This window comes from Sceloporus occidentalis, unplaced genomic scaffold, assembly GCF_023333645.1.
Source record: "Sceloporus occidentalis isolate IW3139 unplaced genomic scaffold, rSceOcc1.0.p SCAF_4, whole genome shotgun sequence".
Classification (NCBI taxonomy): Eukaryota; Metazoa; Chordata; class Lepidosauria; order Squamata; family Phrynosomatidae; genus Sceloporus; species Sceloporus occidentalis.
Window position 1 is genome coordinate 160,181,684 of NW_028316984.1, and position 18,167 is coordinate 160,199,850.

Consider the following 18,167-nt stretch of genomic DNA (forward strand, 5'->3'; position numbering starts at 1 on the left):
GCAACCCGGCCCCCAGCTCAAAAAGGTTGCCCACCCCTGACTTAGATGTTTATCACACTATACTCTTAAAGTGCTACTATTCCACTTTGACTCCTCTAGCTGCCTCCTGTTGCATTCTGGTATTGGCAGTTTTAAGGAGGGGTATTTAGAATTCTCAGGCAGAGAAGTTCTCTGCCTGAGAATTCTAAATACCTCTCCTTAAAACTGCCAATCCCAGAATGCAACAGGAGGCAGCTAGAGGAGTCAAAGTGGAATAGTAGCACTTTAAGAGTATAGTGTGATAAACATCTCAGACTAGTGTACTTTGGAGCAAAGATGGAAGAGCAAAAGCCCACTTTGGCTTCTCAGTAAGAAATGCTAGGAATAAAGCATATAAAACAGATATTGTGTGTGAATAAATACAACCCTTCTGTTTAAATAAGGTTACAATATAATATGCTCCTTCAGGACTATGTGTTACTGCTAAATTTATGAATTAGTTTCAGCCTTGTGGAAATACTGCTCATTTATGAATATTTCTTGAATTGTGAATTTAAACTATATGGTCACTTAATTCACTTAATTCAAGAAATGTTTGTATAATTTCTATAAAGGGGAGCTTGGTAGCAGGGTAAAAAAAACCCCAACCATCTTGAAAGTCCTTACTGTTCAAATGAGATAGGTACTGTAATTCTTTTGCTGAAGACATGAGATAATGAAAATGGCAGATTCATGAAAGGCTAAGGGAGGTACTTTGTTCAGTTCACATGTTTTCTGATCTGTGCAAATTTGTATCCCTTTTTTGTAAAAAAAAAATCAAAGTCAAAATTAGATTTTGCTCCCAGTGCAGAATTTCGTCAATCATGGTAACATTACAGACATTTAACAAGTACTTATACTGAGCCAATTGTGTTAATGAAACCATTTCAGAAATTTGACAAGAGATATACAGAGGCATCATTTGGGGATGTGGGCTACATTTAGTGCCCACCAAGCATCCCTTTTGCCAGAAACAGGCTGTGGCATTCACCTAAATCCCAATAAAATACTGAAGTGATAGTGTGAGTGTTCATTTAAATTTTTCTTTAAAACTATGTACATGCAAATACATTTAGGCAGTACTTATGATATTGTTATTTAAAGATATAATTTTAATTGTGCGAGAGGTTTATCCCACAACCATTACCTTTACATTCAGTGATATATGAGAATTAGGATTTATGAGTAACGTTACTACAAAATTTTTTTACTAAGGATTCTGAATGGCGTGGTAAGGGTGCAGGTTAATTGTGTGTGTGTGTGTGTGTGTGTGTGAGAGAGAGAGAGAGAGAGAGAGAGAGAGAGAGAGAGAGAGAGAGAATGACATCATGGGTTACTATATCAGATGATGCCAACCCTAATGACACCACTACCCTAGTAGCCTTCTTAACAAGAAGAATAACAAAAACAGAGCTTAGGGGGCATTACAGATGGTAAGGTGAACAGATCCTTTCTGCCTCTCTCATTTAAGTACCTGTGTTCAGTGCTTAAATTACTGTTTTCCTTACCACATAACAAAAGAAAGCAGGGTGGCAGCAAGAGAGAAGTGGCTTTCTCTTTGCCTCTCCATATGCCATCAAAGCACTTCCATTCTCTTCCCAAGGAAGACAGCCATAAAAGTGTCTTTTCTCACCCTGCAAAAATCTGTTTGGCAAAAGGCACACTTTTATGACCATTTCCCTTTGGAAGGAGAATGGAAGTACTATGACAGCATATGGAGAAGCAAGGACCAGGCCACTTTTTTCTAGCTGCCTGCTAGCATTCTTTTCATGCAATGAGGCACTTAGCCAGTCTGGACAAGCAGCCAGAATGAACAAGGCAGTGCTGATCCAGAAACCAGATTTCCTTCTTCAGTTAGGCATATTGATACAAGAAGATAGAATAGGGTTATAAATTCAGGATCATCCAGATCCAAAGTGTTGAGGGCCAGAAACTGAAGTAGAAGGATAGCTTCTCATGAAGATTTCAACTATGGTTATTTATGTATTTGCACAGAGTTATCTGTATTTCCTCTTTGCTGACTTTTCTTGTGCCAGCTGTATTTTCATTTACTGCAGAGATGAGTCTGTAGCAGCTGATTTAGCCTGGCTGCTAGTTTAGTATTCCCTAATAACTGAACATATTGTGGAAATGGGTAAATAGGCTATAAAGAAGAAGAACAATTAGCAGACAAACATATTGATAAATAATTTACTTGTCTTCTTTGTGTGATTTCTTCACAAATCTATTTTAATCTCCTAACCAAATGAATCGTTCGTGCTATTGTTATGTTCCCTTCTATTTGGCATTGAATTAAAAATCAGCACAATAATAGTATAAGCAGCATGCAAATACTTATCAACAGTAGACCATCTGTATTGGACAGAAATCTCTGCCTCAATTAGATGGTCATAAAAAGCAAAACAGATGTGGATGAATCAGTGAGGGGGGGGAGCAAAACGGACTGAATGCTGATGTTTGTTGTTCACATACAGACCTTTTCAATACCCCGAGATGGGTAAATTACACTAATTAACCTTTAAAAATTAGATGATTTCTAAATAATAGGTTTTAAACAATGCCTGTTCTTTTCATTGTGGCTCTAAGTGTTTTGCCCATGACAAAGCACTGTTTCATTTGAAGATTTACAAAGGTGATTACCTAACTCATGCTCTTTTCCCTTGCCAATTATTTTCTGCCATACCCACACCCACCTTTCTGGGACAGACAACTCAGATGGCTCTGGAAACAGGAGTGAGGAAATGAAATTTAAATATCATCTTTTGTTCTTGTGTTGGGAAAGAGTGAAAGAAGACTCTTTTACTCTGCTGTTTTATGCATAACTTTTGCAAAGTTTACAGAATAAAGACTAAAGAATAAAGGGAAGATTATTTTACAAGCAAGACATGTTGCAAACTACTGTTGGATTAGGCTTTATCCCAGGCCAGATTAAAATATGCTGAGGCCCTAAACTATGTTAAATTTAAGAAACCCCATAGCATTACAAAGGAATGCTTTTGTACTTTTGTTGTACTGTTCTACAGAACCTGGTTGCTGAGTGAGGACTGAGAGAATTATTCTAGACTAATCCCACCTCTGACACCAAATGTGGGAATCTCAGTTTATATCTCACTGCTGCCTACACCAAATGTGGTTTTTCCACTCTTATGTGAGAATTCCACCCTTTATTCCACCACTGTTTACAACAAGTGTGGGGTTGTCCACTCAATCACATCAGTGCCACCAACTGTGAGGATTCCTTTCAGGTAGTCTCACCACTATGGCATAAAATTTGAGGTGCTTATACTTAATCCAACAAATGTGAAATCTTCCATAATGTTCACTGAAAAACCTCAGTACGAGGGCTTTCCTGATCTCCACCACTAACATTCCTAAGGACTTTGGGACAGTCTAAATACCCTCAAGTTTCCTATGAGTGTTGCCATAGCCCAAATCTAGAAGGCAGCATAAAGATTTATACTGCTTTTATCCCCAACAGGGCGCCACCCTCTCATCTTCAATGCTGACACTGGAGACACTTTGTCTGAAACAAACAGAGAAAACCCCAGCACTCACTCCTCTAAACCAACTAAACACGATAACCTCAGAAATGATCTGGTATATTATAGTGTTTATAGAGTAATCAAAAATGTATATATGCATCAATATAAGACAAACTTTTAAGTACTGTAAATTGACCAGGTAATGGTATCATGAGGAACATACAGCCCACAATGTGATTATGTAATTATAGGTATATAATAAATAATTCCACAATACAGCCAATTTATCACATATCTAATCTAGCATGAAGATGAGACAATAACATACACAAGATTTGGATGGTTTAAAATAAAGAAGAATGGTATAAAAAACTAAGATGGGATGATGACAGGCTATCCGTTTCTGGGATTTTAAGTGATATGTTTCAACCCAACTTGTCTTTGTCAACCTATATCCTTCATATATTATATTAGTCTTCTTTGTCAGTCACAGGGACTAAGAGCCTTATCACATGAGAAAGGAAAGCCGAAATGGAACAGGAGAATAGTGACTTTCTTTGTGCCTTTTTTCATGCTGTCATAGCACTTCCATTCTCTTCCTGAAGGAGACAGCCTTATAAGTGTGTCTTTTGTCATGCTGGAAAAAGCTGTTCAACAAAAGGTATGATTTTACCACCATCTCCCTCAAGAAGGAAAACAGTAGTGCTATGACAGTATGAGGAGGGGCATGGAGAAGGCTACTACTCTCCCACTCTGTTTTTGCTTTCTTTTCTCATATGATAAGGTTCTAAGTCTAAACCTATGCCATTAAACATAAATAATATATTATAAACGAAATCCTTCAATCACTAACTGAATGTCTAAAACCCAGCTCTGTCACAATGAAAGTGATCTCAGAGGCCAAAAGTGTGTCAAAACAAAAACAAAACTTTATTTACAGATGTTAAACATAAAACAGTAGATTGTTTAATACATAATACATGGGGCTGCCATTGTAGGGGGTGTTCGTTGTAGTTACGGTTTGGTTTTTTAACATATGTAATTTTATACTGTTTTTATTTTGACGTTTTAAACTGTTTTAAAAGTTTTATTGTAAAGTTTTTGAAATGTTTCTATTTCTGAGCTGCCTTGGGTCTCTTTCTGGGAGAAAGGCGGTATAAAAATAAAATAAATAATATTTATACAACAGTTGAAACACCACATTCTCTCTTCTCAGGCTAAACCAGACAATTACATGTTACGCCATTCTTTTCTCTCACTCCAACCCTTCTCCAACACTTTCCCCCCTACTCTTCTCAAACCCCAGGCTCAACAGACTCTCCACAACTTCGAACGTTGCCATTCACCCACTGTCCCATGCAAATCTCCATGAATATTCCACCAGTCAGCATCCATCTCCACTCTGTGTGCTCTTCCTCTCTCTCCCCCGGCTCCCAGCAGCTACCGATCTCACACTCATACAATGAACCAAGCAATTTTTTATACACCAACTCATGATATCACAAGGACAGCTGGGAGAGCACTATTTGAGCAACAGGTGTCTTCTCAGCTTGCCTCTGTGCTGCACCATTTCCAAAACACTGTTCTTAGCTTAACAATATCTGCTACCATCTCAGAAAGAGCCCTGACACGTAGTTTTGTGAAGTACTTTATATTCTCTGCTAGAGAGTTCTAATGCTGTAGTTCAAGGGGGTGCAATAAAATTTTTGGTGATATACTTAGTCTGTTGTGGTACACAGAACTCTCAAGTGTACTCCTCTGAATTATGAAGCATTCAAGCTTTTTGGTGGAGAATTTTAAGTACCCTAAAAACCAACAGGTCATTCTCAGTCAACAATTGTGGAAAACAAGATAAGATGACAAAACATGAAAAGATGAAAAGATAGATTTCGTATAATTTCAATTTAGAAAATTAAATAAATGAAATAAAGTATACAAGGAGAAGACTTAAGAAACTTAGTAATATTACAAAAATAATATAAGTTAATATATAATACAATAAGGAATGTATAATACAATATGACATCTGTAATGAAGGAATGTATTTGTCAGCTTGGTTTTCTGTATTTTCATATCTGTATCAAAGTAAGTAAATAAATAAATAAAAATGGAAGGGGGAAAACAATTTGGAGGGAAGAGTTTGAGACACCTGGCTTAAGGAAAAGCTTTTAGACAACATAAGATCTTCCAGAGGACAAAAAGGACAAAATTCCTTTACTGAAAATGTGTTTCATTTTTTCAGTTGATTTTTCATCAACTAAAACCACTTCCCCACCACCCTAGACTCTGGGAGGATGCCTTACATGCCTGGCCTCTTAGTGTTACAGTACACCGATCGTTGAGACTTTATGGCACGTATATTGCTGTGTATCGTTTCCTGACTGGAGCCATTTTAATGACCTGATAATGAATTTTGTTGTTAACTTATATTGAATAATACCAATAAAAGAAAAAGATCTCTGAATTCCATAAAATAAGGTCATGACAGCAGTATCAAAGTGCTATAATTGTGCAATGCAGATCAAATAATAATTCTCCTTCCTAGTTACCATGCTGGCATGTGGTATATCTCAGCGTCATTGCCAAAATTCTTGTTTTGAGATCTCTAGTACTTTTCATGAACCAGGGCAGGGATACACAAAGTGCAATCCCTGGGACCCCAATTTGCAACGCTTCAAGACACCGGAAGCCTTCTAAACTTTCAGAAACCCCACCCCAATTAAAAATGTTTGGAGCTGTGTGTTTTTTTACCCCCAAACTGCCCTAAATAGGCCAAAACTGTGTTCTCCTCCCCAGTCTCCAACCCCTCCACATATTCCCAAACCAACCACCCCAAATGACCCTGGATGTGACTTAATTTCCAGTTATGTCATGTGAATTGGGGCAGCCTGGCAGAGCAGACAAGTGGTAAAAAATTGTTCCTGCCCCTTCCAGACTCTCCTAGAGCAATGTCCACCTGCACAGCAGTCTGTCTTTCTGTCTTGCAAATCAGGTGAGAAATGACAGTTTCCTGCATGGGATTGGGAGAAAACTATTTCAAAATTATCCTTGCCAATCTGCCCACCACTTTCATTTTTATTCCAGATTATTTGTTTAGCATTTAGGAGTGAAACTCTTCAGTGGTGGTGTAATTCCTTAATTAAAACCAAACAAAGAGATCACTTATGATTTATTAAGGGAAAAAATCTATTACTGTTCGAAACAATGTCAGACAGAATAGCAAATGTTTCAAATTTCCTGAACCACTCATATTTCCTGCTGGTGTGAGGGCTGTTCAGAAAGGCACTTCACTTTTTGGTTTATTTATTAAACTCCTGCACTTGGCTATAAGAAATTAGCCTCCTAGAGTTGAACCACTCCTTCCAGGGAAGAACTTGCAACAAAAACAGACATTCCAGCATAAGACAGCAAAATAAGACCAACCAATGTGTTGCATTGCCTGCTAATTTAGTATTTGGGGAGCTTTTAGATAGTAGAAAATTGATGTGGGTTGATATGGCATGATTTTTACAAAATATTTACTAATTTGTGTATTTATGCAGGACATTTCTGAGAGGGAGAGTGTGTTAATCAGGAGCCTATCCCCCTGACCTGCTATAATGGCTTTAAGATGACACTTCATTCGGAGCATATATGGGAAATTAGATGTATAGGGTCATTGATGTGCTTTTAAGATTTTATGATATGAGAATGTATTTTAACTAACTGTAATTTTAAATTTGTTGCTATACTCCTGCCTCGATCTGCAGGGAGAGGCGGGATATATATAAATAAAAACTACTAGTAGTAGTAGTAGTAGTAGTAATTGGATTTATATCCTGCCTTTCTCTGAAAAACACAACTCCAGGCAGATCCAGTAACATTAAATGAAAGCACACCATGACAAGATAGAACAAGATCAATTATTAAAACAGAATTGGACACCCAATTTTTTAAAAAATTGAAAGCACAGTTTAAAAGCACTTCACTAAGAAAAGTGCAGCATCCAGCTGTTAATAAGCCCTGTCCTCAGCAGCTGGTCAGTTGCCAAACTCCTGATGTAGTTTTAAAATGCCTTTCCATTTTTTATTCTGAGAGCAAGGACAGGACCAGGCTGATTCCACTTGGTAGGGAGTTTTAGAGTTGAAGAACTGCTATAAAGAAAACCCTCTCTCAAGTTTCCAAGATGTTATACTAGCCATCCTCAACTGGAACCTGTGGATGGACTGGACTATGATTTCTATTGTTGCCGGTCAACTTGGTAGCTGGATATGATGGGAGTTGTAGTTTAATCTGTCCGGAGGATGCCAGAATGGGAAGGCTGATGAGGTTTTATAGTCTTAACACATCTGGAGAGCACCAGGTTACGGAACTTGATTATTTTACTGTGGGGGAAAAGACAATAACCAGACAGTGAGGAATAAGGGACTGAATGTCCTTTTAAACTGTACACACAGGTTACTACATAACAAGGGAAAGAGCCAACTTGTCTGTGAAACGTTCTGTCCTGAAATTCTGCAGTGTTCTTGCTATTCTGTTACAGAGATCAGAACTACCCTTCCCCTTCTCAGGTATCAAAATATACACTTGAAGTGGGAATTAGCAATTATCCTCTTCTCTCCCATCCTCTTTTCTCTCCAGAGCACTGAGTCACTTGTGTACATTCAAACAGAGGATTCCATTATATGTATCAGAGAGAGAAGAGACACTTCTAGGAGGCCTGTTTATAGATACTAACAGGAAAAGCTTCCAAGTCTGTCGTTCATAACAGTCTAAAAATGGAGAGCAGGAGGTGTGTGCTGACTTAATTAGAATAGAGCACGCTAGCTGCAAAACCCCTTCATCTGCTGCTCATGGAAAAAAAATTGTTGTCAGAGGTGGAAAGTTGTTGAATTTATACACTTATGAATAATAGAGTACACTCAGCCCTCCAAGTCCATGGATTCCTTATCCGTCAATTCCAGCATCCATGGCTTGAAAATATTTTTAAAAATATGTAAATTCCAAAAAAATAAACCTTGATTTTGTCATTTTATATAAGGTACAGCATTTGGTTCCACTGAGGAACCAAGTCCCAGAACAAATCCCAATGGCTATCAAGGGCCCACTGTAATCCTAACCTCCCCAGATGGCGGGGTTAGAAAGCTTTGGGGGATCTATGCTGGTAAGGAGCAGGGTGGTCTGTCCTAGAAGCCTGGTTTACTTTCATGGAAGGTGTGTATGTGTTTATAGTCAAGGACTAAAGGAGGGAAAGTGGGAGGAAAAGAGAAAAACTGGGACATTTTAAAAGAAGCTGAAAAAGTGGGATGACAGAGATTAGTATGGACTGTCCTTGCTAAACCGGGACATTTAAACCGGCTGGATGAGGGAAAACAAACTCAGTCTGAATCCAGAGAAAACGGAAGTACTAGTGATAGGTTCCCCGGGTCTGGGTGGTGAGATTTGCCATCCTGTCCTGAACGGGGTCACGCTCCCCTTGAAGGACTCGGTTCGCAGCTTGGGAGTGCTCCTGGATTCGTCGCTCCAGCTGTCATCTCAGGTGGATGCGGCGGTCAGGAGCACTTGTTATCAGCTTCGGCTGATACGCCAGCTGTGTCCCTACCTGGACCGGAGGGACCTTTAAACTGTAGTACATGCTCCGGTAACCTCTCGATTGGATTTCTGTAATGCGCTCTACATGGGGCAACCCTTGTACCAAACCCGGAAGCTACAGTTATGCAAAATATGGCAGCGAGTTTGGTTGCTGGATGTTCCAGGTCAGACCACATAACACCTATCTTGAAAGATCTCCATTGGCTGCCTATTCGTTTCCGGGCTCAATACAAGGTGTTGATAATGACCTATAAAGCCCTAAATGGCTTGGGCCCAGGGTACTTGAAGGACCGCCTCTCCCCATATAATCCGCCCCGCACACTCAGGTCAGGAGGGAAGAACTTGCTGGAGGTCCCAACTAAACGTTATGCGAGGACCTCGCAACGTGCCTTTTCTACCTCAGCCCCTAGAATATGGAACAATCTCCCGGACGAGCTCCGCTCCACCACATCTTTAGACTTTCTTACAGTAAGAGCTGTTCAACAGTGAAATAAATGCAAAGATCTAAGCTGTTTACAAAGTGTAAGCTAATTGCCCCCCACAATCCGGGTACTTATTTTAGCAACCTCAGAAGGATGCAAGCCTGAGTTGAGCTTGAGCCCTTTTGCTGGTATTGAACTCACAACCTTATGGTTTGTGAGTGGCTGCAGTACAGGCATTTAACCACTGCACCACCATGGCTCCTTACTGAAATCAAGATAAACTACATCCAAAAGGTGATCTACCAAGCTTGTAACTCTATCAGAAAGAAAAAAAAGTTTAGTTTGGCATGGCTTGTTTTTGAGAAACCTGTACTGGCTCTTTGTAATTACAGCACTTCTTTCTAAATACGCTGATGACACCCAAATATGTTTCTCTGTGTCTCCGACTGATGCAGTGACCAGGGATGGCATCTCTCCTCTAGATGCCTGTCTGGAGTCAGTAATGGGCTGGATGAGGGAAAACAGACTCAGTTTGAATCCAGAGAAAACGGAAGTACTCGTGATAGGTTCCCCAGGCCCGGGGATAGAAATATGTCCACCTGTCCTGAACGGGGTCACGCTCCCCCAAAGGACTCTGTTCGCAGCCTGGGGGTGCTACTGGACTCGTCGCTCCACCTTACATCTCAGGTGGATGCGGCTGTCAGAAGCACTTGTTATCAGCTGCGACCCTACCTGGGCAGGGGGAACCTTGAAACGGTGGTACATGCTCTGGTAACCTCTTGGTTGGATTTCTGTAACGCGCTCTACATGGGGCAACCCTTGTACCAAACCCGGAAGCTTCAACTGGTGCAGAACATGGCAGCCAGGCTGGTCACTGGATGCCCCAGGACCAGCCATATAACACCTGTTCTACAAGATCTACATTGGCTGCCTATTCGCTTCCGTGCGCAATACAAGGTGTTGGTTATCACCTATAAAGCCCTAAATGGCTTGGGCCCAGGGACTTAGAGGACTGCCTCTCCCCATATAATCCGCCCAGCACTATCAGGTCGGCCGGGAAGCAACTGTTAAGAGTTCCAAATATGAAACATTCTGTGTCTGCACAAAGGGCATTTTCCAGCTCGGCCCCGCAGCTCTGGAACTCTCTTCCTGATGATCTCCGCTCAGCTACCTCCCTCGACATATTCAGGAAGAGGTTAAAAACCTTCCTCTTCAAACAGGCTTTCCCCCCAGACAATGTAACATCCGCTCCCCCCCCCCCCCCGATGTATTGATGCACCTGCACTTTCGCTAGCTATTGTTATGGTTTTAATCGGTAGTTTTTTAGCTGTTTTTAATCTGTTTGATTGTACTGCTCGCGTCTTTTACATGTGTATGCTGTTTGAGATGTTTTGTGCACTGCTGTGCTGCTGTAACCCGCTTTGATCTGGAAAGGAAAAGCGGGATACAAATAACAGTATTATTATTATTATTATTATTATTATTAGTCCACACACTGTTGTGAGAGGCTGTTGTGAGGCCTCTGTTAAAAAAGTCATCCTTGGATCCCACAATAATAAATAACTATCGGCCAGTGTCTAACCTACCATTTCTGGGCAAGGTTTTGGAACGTGTGGTGGCTTCCCAACTCCAGGGGTTTGTGGATGAAATGGATTATCTAGATCCATTTCAATCTGGTTTCAGGCCTGGCTATGAATAATAATAATAATAAGTTTTATTTATAGACCGCTATTCCGTGTTGATCATAGCGGTGTACAGTAAAAATTGCAATGACAAATACAAAATACAGGATAAAAATTGCAATACATAAATAAAACTTATAACAACATTCCAAAAATACACATTAAAACCATACATCAAAACCAGGCCAGCTGATACGCTCAATAATGTTGTACATATAGGGGGGGGGAGTCCCAATATCAAGGGACATCGGGGAAGGCTTGCCGAAACAGGAAGGTCTTAAGTCTCTTTTTGAAGAGGTCCAGGGAGGTGGCGGTGCGGAGTTCCTTGGGAAGGGTGTTCCAGATCCCATGGGCCGAGATGGAAAAGGCCCTTTGTGAGGTTGACACATACCTCGTTGTTGGAATCCTCAACAAACTCTTCCCAGATGACCTGAGTGTGCAGGGCAGATTATATGGGGAGAGGCGGTCCTCCAAGTACCCTGGGCCCAAGCCATTTAGGGCTTTATATGTTATAACCAACACCTTGTATTGTGCTTGGAAGCGAACAGGCAGCCAATGGAGATCATATAGAGTCGGCGTTATATGGTTGGCCCTGGAACGTCCAGTGACCAACCTAGCTGCCATATTCTGTACTAGCTGAAGCTTCTGGGTTTGGTACAAGGGTTGTAGAGCGCATTACAGAAATCCAACCAAGAGGTTACCAGGGCATGCACCACTGTTTCAAGGTCCTCCCGGCCTAGGTAGGGTCACAGCTGGCGTATCAGCCGAAGCTGATAGCAGGTGCTTCTGACCGCCGCATCCACCTGAGATGTCAGCTGGAGCGACAAGTCCAAAAGCACCCCCAGACTGCGGAATGAGTCCTTCAGGGGGAGTGTGATCCCATTCAGGACAGGTGGACAAATTTCACCACCCAGACCGGGAGAGCCTATCGCTAGTACTTCCGTTTTCTCTGGATTCAAGCTGAGTTTGTTTTTCCTCATCCAGCCCATTACCGACTCCAAGCAGGCATTTAACGGAGAGATGCCATCCCTAGTCACTGCATCAGTCGGAGACACAGAGAAGCATATTTGTGTGTCATCAGTGTACTGATAACACCGCGCCCCGTGTCTCTGGATGATCTCTCCCAGCGGTTTCATGTAAATGTTAACTAGCATGGGGGACAGAATAGCTCCTTGAGGGACACCAGGTGTAAGCACCCTCTTATCGGAGCAAACGTCCCCCAGCTGCACCTTCTGGAATCTACCCGAGAGGTAGGAATGGAACCACTGGAGCGCAGTGCCCCCGATACCCAACTCTCTCAGGCGTTCCAGAAGGATACCATGGTCGATGGTATCGAAAGCCACTGAGATGTCCAAAAGCACTAACAGGGACACGCTTCCCCTGTCCATGCCCAGATGGAGATCATCGACTAAGGCGACCATGGCAGTCTCAACTCCATAGCCCGCCTGGAAGCCAGTTTGAAATGGGTCTAGAAAATCTGTTTCTTCCAAGATCTCTTGAAGCTGGAAAGCAACTGCTCTCTCAATCACCTTCCCCAGAAAAGGCAGCAGCGAAACAGGCCGATAATTATTCCGAATCAGGGGGTTCAGGGAGGGCTTTTTTAGCAGAGGTTTTACTACTGCTGATTTTAAGCTTGATGGAAAACGTCCCTCCCTGAAAGATGAATTAATTATACGGCGTAACATAGAAGTTACCACAGTTCCCCCCTGGGCCACCAGCCATGAAGGACAGGGATCAAGAGAGCATGTTGTCTTCCTAACACTTCGAAGAATCTTGTCCACTTCCTCGGTACTAACAAACTCAAAGTGATCCAGTTTAATAGAGTCCACGGAATCTCTGGAAGCCTCTCTTATAGGATCTGAAGAAATACTGGCATCGAGATCAGCCCTTAGCCAAGAGATTTTATCCACAAAGTAGTTGTTAAATTCGTCACAGTAGGCTTTAGATGGTTCTAAAATAGGATTCGGGGGGGGGGGGGGGGCAGTTGTGTCAGCTCCCTCACCACCCTGAACAGCTCAGCTGGGCACAACTCCGCGGACGCAATATGTGTAGCATAGTACGAATGCTTTGCTGCACTTATTGCCACTCTGTAAGCCTTCAAAAGAGACTCAAGGAGTGTCTTGTCGGCTAAGTGCTGATGTCTTCGCCAGTTGCGCTCTAGTCGTTGCACGTCCCGCTTCCTTTCCCTGAGATCTTCCGTGTACCAGGGTTGCTTGTTGGAAGCAGGCCGGAAAGGACGCTTGGGAGTGATACTGTGTATAATAATAATAATAAATTGTTTATTTGTTAACCGCTTTTCCTACGATCAAAGCAGTGTACAATATCGTTAAAAACAAACAATAAGAACAATTAAAAATTCACATCTAAAAATACATATTAAAAAAGTAAATTCAAACAAGATTAAAAACATAGCCCTGGAGAGATCCCTATCCCAGATGTTAGGGCATCAACAGAGTCGCTGTCAATTCCAACCATATTGCCCTCTAGGGCTTCTTGGAACCTTTTGGGTTCCATCAGCCTTTGAGGGTGGACCATCCTAATAGGTCCTCCACCCCCGGGGGGGCTTAAGGTAGAAGTCTTGATTCGAGCCTCGACCAGGAAATGGTCCATCCATGATAGGGCAGAGATATTGAAAACCTCTGTCCACGGAGTATCCATGTCCATACTAAAGACGACGTTGAGAGTGTTACCAGCACAATGCGTGGGCCCTGAAACCAATTGGGACAGGCCCATGGCAGTCATGGTAGCCATGAACTCCCGAGTCGCACCAGTTGGACCACGACTGGCCTCGAAAGGGATGTTGAGGTCCCCTAGGACGAGAAGCCTAGGGGACTCCAACGCCAGTTCCGAGACCAGTTGTGTCAGCTCAGCCAGGGAGTTTGTTAGCGCACGGGGTGGACGGTAGACCAACAGAATCCCCAGTCTGTCCCTAGCACTCAGGGTCAGGTAGACACACTCAATGAAGTCAGTTTTACGGACATGGTTCCTGGTCAAAAGAAGGGTGTTCTTATGGACCAAGGCAACACCGCCCCCCCCCCCCCGCCCACCTAACCTGATCTGGTCCTTAACTGAGTACCCGGCTGGAAGGGCCTGTGCCCACACTGCTTCACTCTCAGGCCCAAGCCAGGTCTCAGTAATGCAAGCCAGGTCGCAGTTCTTATCTTGAATGAGATCGTATATTATGTGTGTCTTATTCCCAACTGACCTGGCATTGCACAGGAGCAGAGACAGGGTTTGTGGTACAGCTGGACTGACCCTCAGTTCTCTTTGGTTAGGAGAGTGGATGGATGGAGAGATAGATATTAAGCATCTATCTCGCCTTCCTTTCCTTTCCTTTGTAATTCCACTCTCCTACCGCCATATCTCCCCCTGCCCCACACTACTCCAATGGGAACTCCAGTTACAACCTCGCAATTACCTGTCACCTCCCCCTGCAAACCAAACCCCATGTCTATTGATTCTCCCCCTATAGATATCAATGAGCCAAAGCAGAGGAAGACTAACAACGTCATTCCTCAGATACTATGGCTCAGCTAGCAATACACCAACCCCTTATCCCTTATCCTGCAGATGGTCCAGGCCGGCATCCTCCAGGCTGCGTAGTTGCACAGGGTCAACGGATCACAAACCAGGCCCTGGAGGTGCCGCACAGCAACAAACAGCAAAGTCCACTGGCCTCTATTGGGGGCGGGACGGGAAGGGAACCAGCAAGCTGGCTTTATTTTGTGCCGCTCTCACCAGGTCACACCCCTCCTCGCCCTTTCCCCAGCTGTTCCTGGGCTCTCGCGGCGATGCTGCAGATGGTCCAGGCCAGAGCAGAGACAGCCTTGATAGCCTTGGTGGATGATCTACGCAGGGAACTGGACAGGGGGAGTGTGCCCCTGTTGGTTCTCCTGTACCTCTCAGTGGCTTTTGATACCATCAATCATGGTATCCTTCTGGACCGCCTCTCTGGATGGAGCTGGGAGGCACTGTTCTACAGTGGCTCTATTTCTTCCTGGAGGGGCAAACTCAGAAGGTGGTATTGGGGGACTCCTGTTCAACCCCCTGGCCATTGACCTGTGGGGTCCCTCAGGGTTCTGTGTTCTCCCTTATGCTGTTTAGCATATACATGAAACTGCTGGGAGAGGTTGTCCAGAGTTTTGGGGTGCGATGTCATCAATATGGCTGTAAATGGTGAGGAACACCAGGTAATAAAATGGATCTCTTCCGGTGGGCTTATCCACTGAATTCCATATTTAGGTTATGATGACTGCTCTTCCTTGACTCTGATTGTTGGCTAATGGACGAATTGTAATTTTTAGAGAACTAATAGGAATTCTTGGGAAATTCAGTGTTAGTATTTTATGGTTGTATTGATTGTAAATTGTACTAAGGGTCTTTTAAGGTTGTAATCCTGCCTTGATCCGTGGGAGAGGCAGGAGGTATAAATAAACTATATTATTATTATTAATTATTATTATTATTATTATTATTATTATTATTATCATTATTATGCAGATGACACTCAACTCTACTACTCCTTCCTATCTCAATCCAAGGAGGCTGTCCTGCTCCTAAACCAGTGTCTGTCTTCAATAATGGACTGGATGAGGGCAAACTGGTTGAAACCTAATCCAGACAAGACAGATGTGCTCCTGGTCAGTCGGAAGGCAGATCAGGGAATAGGGATCCAGCCTGTGTTAGATGGGGTCACACACTCCTCCTGAAGACACAAGTTCGCAGTTTGGGGGTACTCTTGAATTCAGCTTTGAACCTGGAGGCCCAGGTCTCTGCTGTGACCAGGAGTGCTTTTGCACATTTAAAACTTGTGCACCAGCTGCACCCGTTCCTTGAGAAGCCAGATCTGGCCATGGTGGTACATGCCTTGGTTACATCACATTTGGACTACTGTAATGGGCTCTACATGGGGCTGCCTTTGAAAAGTGTTAGGAAAATTCAGCTGGTTTAAAGAGCTGCTGCCAGGCTGTTAACAGGGGCAGATTACAGAGACCACACAACACCCCTGTTGAAGCAGCTTTATTGGTTGCCAGTTTGTTTCCAGGCACAATTCAAGGTGCTGGTTATTATCTATAAAGCCCTACATGGCTCAAGTCCACACTATTTGGCAGACCGTTTCTCCTGGTATGAACCGGCCTGGACTCTGAGATCCTCCGGAGAAGTCCTTCTCTCTGTATCAACACCATCACAAACACGGTTGGTGGAGACGCAAGAGAGGGCCTTTTCGGTGGCTGCCCCTAGACTCTGGAACTCCCTCCCCAGGGAGATCAGAATGACTCCTTCCCTGATGGCCTTCTGCCGGCAGGTGAAGACCTACCTGTTCACACAGGCGTTTAAGGAATTGCTATAAGGACAGGCTGAGATATTATACCATTTAAAAAATGTGATACATTTTTTCTCTATATATAGTTTTATCTTTTTATAACTATTGGTTTTAATACCATAATTTAATTCCTTTTAATGTACTTTTTAAAATATATATATATATTCAGTTGTATTGTTTTTAATGCTGTGAAGCCGCTCTGACTCCCAGTCCTGGGGAAAGAGTAGGATACAAATAACTAAAATAAATAAATGAAATAAATTTGTTTAAAGATCTATTCTAGAACCTTTCCTAGTATCAACATTAAACAGGCTGCCTGGTATTTGCTTGGGTCCTCATTTTTGCCCTTTTTGAAAATGAGGATAGCATTGGATTTCTTTTAGTCTGCTGGGACCTCTCCTGTCCTCCAAGAATTAAGACCTAGGTTCTCAAATCCCCCCCACCCAAGGTGTGTGACAGTTTCTCAAGTGGATACCAACCTTTGGCACTGATTAGCTCACCCTCCAGAGAGGAGGTGCCTTGAATGCTTTTTCAGTACCCCCTTCAGTGTCCGACCGCATGCAGGGAGAAGATGAGAATGAAATCAGAGTCAGAGTGTGGTGGGAAGCTGGAGCTTGCGTGTGCCCCTGCCCATTCCTCCTGACTCACAAGCTGGGGGGAGGAGCAGCCATTGTGGTATCTGTTTGTAGGAGAGTAAAAGAGATGACTGAAAACCCAGTTCTCCCCGAAAAAATCAACAGAGAAGTCTCAGAACCTGAGGAAGGTTGAGAGGAGAGCCTCCCTCATAGGCAATACAGAGCTGTGCTGGAGCAGTTGGAGAAAAGAGGATTTTAAGCTCCTTGCCAAGCCTATAAAAGTGCCCATACTGTTTGCAAGTACCTACTTTTGTGAAACTGGCTTCTCAGCTCAGTCAGCTATTAAAAGTAAATATCATGCAAAACTTGATGTCAACAAAGAACTGCTCTTTGTAATATTACTCTTTGTTTTAGTAAATTTTGCATTCAGAAACAAGCACATGCATCATATTAAGTATAACCGTTGAGTTTGGTATTGAATTTATTGAAATAAAAACATTTTAATTTGAACAATGTAATTTCCTTATAAAATGTTAAAATATGAGTATAAGATATGAAGGAAAATATACACACTAATAACTAAATATTTTGATTAATATACTATGTCAAACAGGCCCCCCCCCCCCCCAACATGCACACATAGATGTTTAACGAGAGCCCAGAGGGAAAAAGTGAGAACCACTGCTCAAGAATTGACAGTGGCTCATAGATTACATCTGCAAGTTCCTTTAGTATTCTTGGATACAGTTCATCCAGCCCTGGAAACTTGAATTCATTTACAGTTGCTAGGTATTCTTTTAATACGTCTTTACCTATTGTGGACTGTAGTCCTCTTGCTGCATTATTTGTTCCATTTTCACCAGTTATAGCACTGTTTTCCTTTAGGGAAAAGACTGAAGTAAAGAAAGTATATACTGTATGAGGAAAGGCAGTCCATTAAGTATTTTGGACCTGGAATGTATAAGGAATTTAAAATAAGAATCATCACCTTAAAATTAGCCTGGAATCAAACCAGTAATCAGTGAAATCCCAGTAATATTGAAGCTGTGTTTTAGTGGTGAGAGTATTCAACTTTGCCTCTGACGTTTCACACA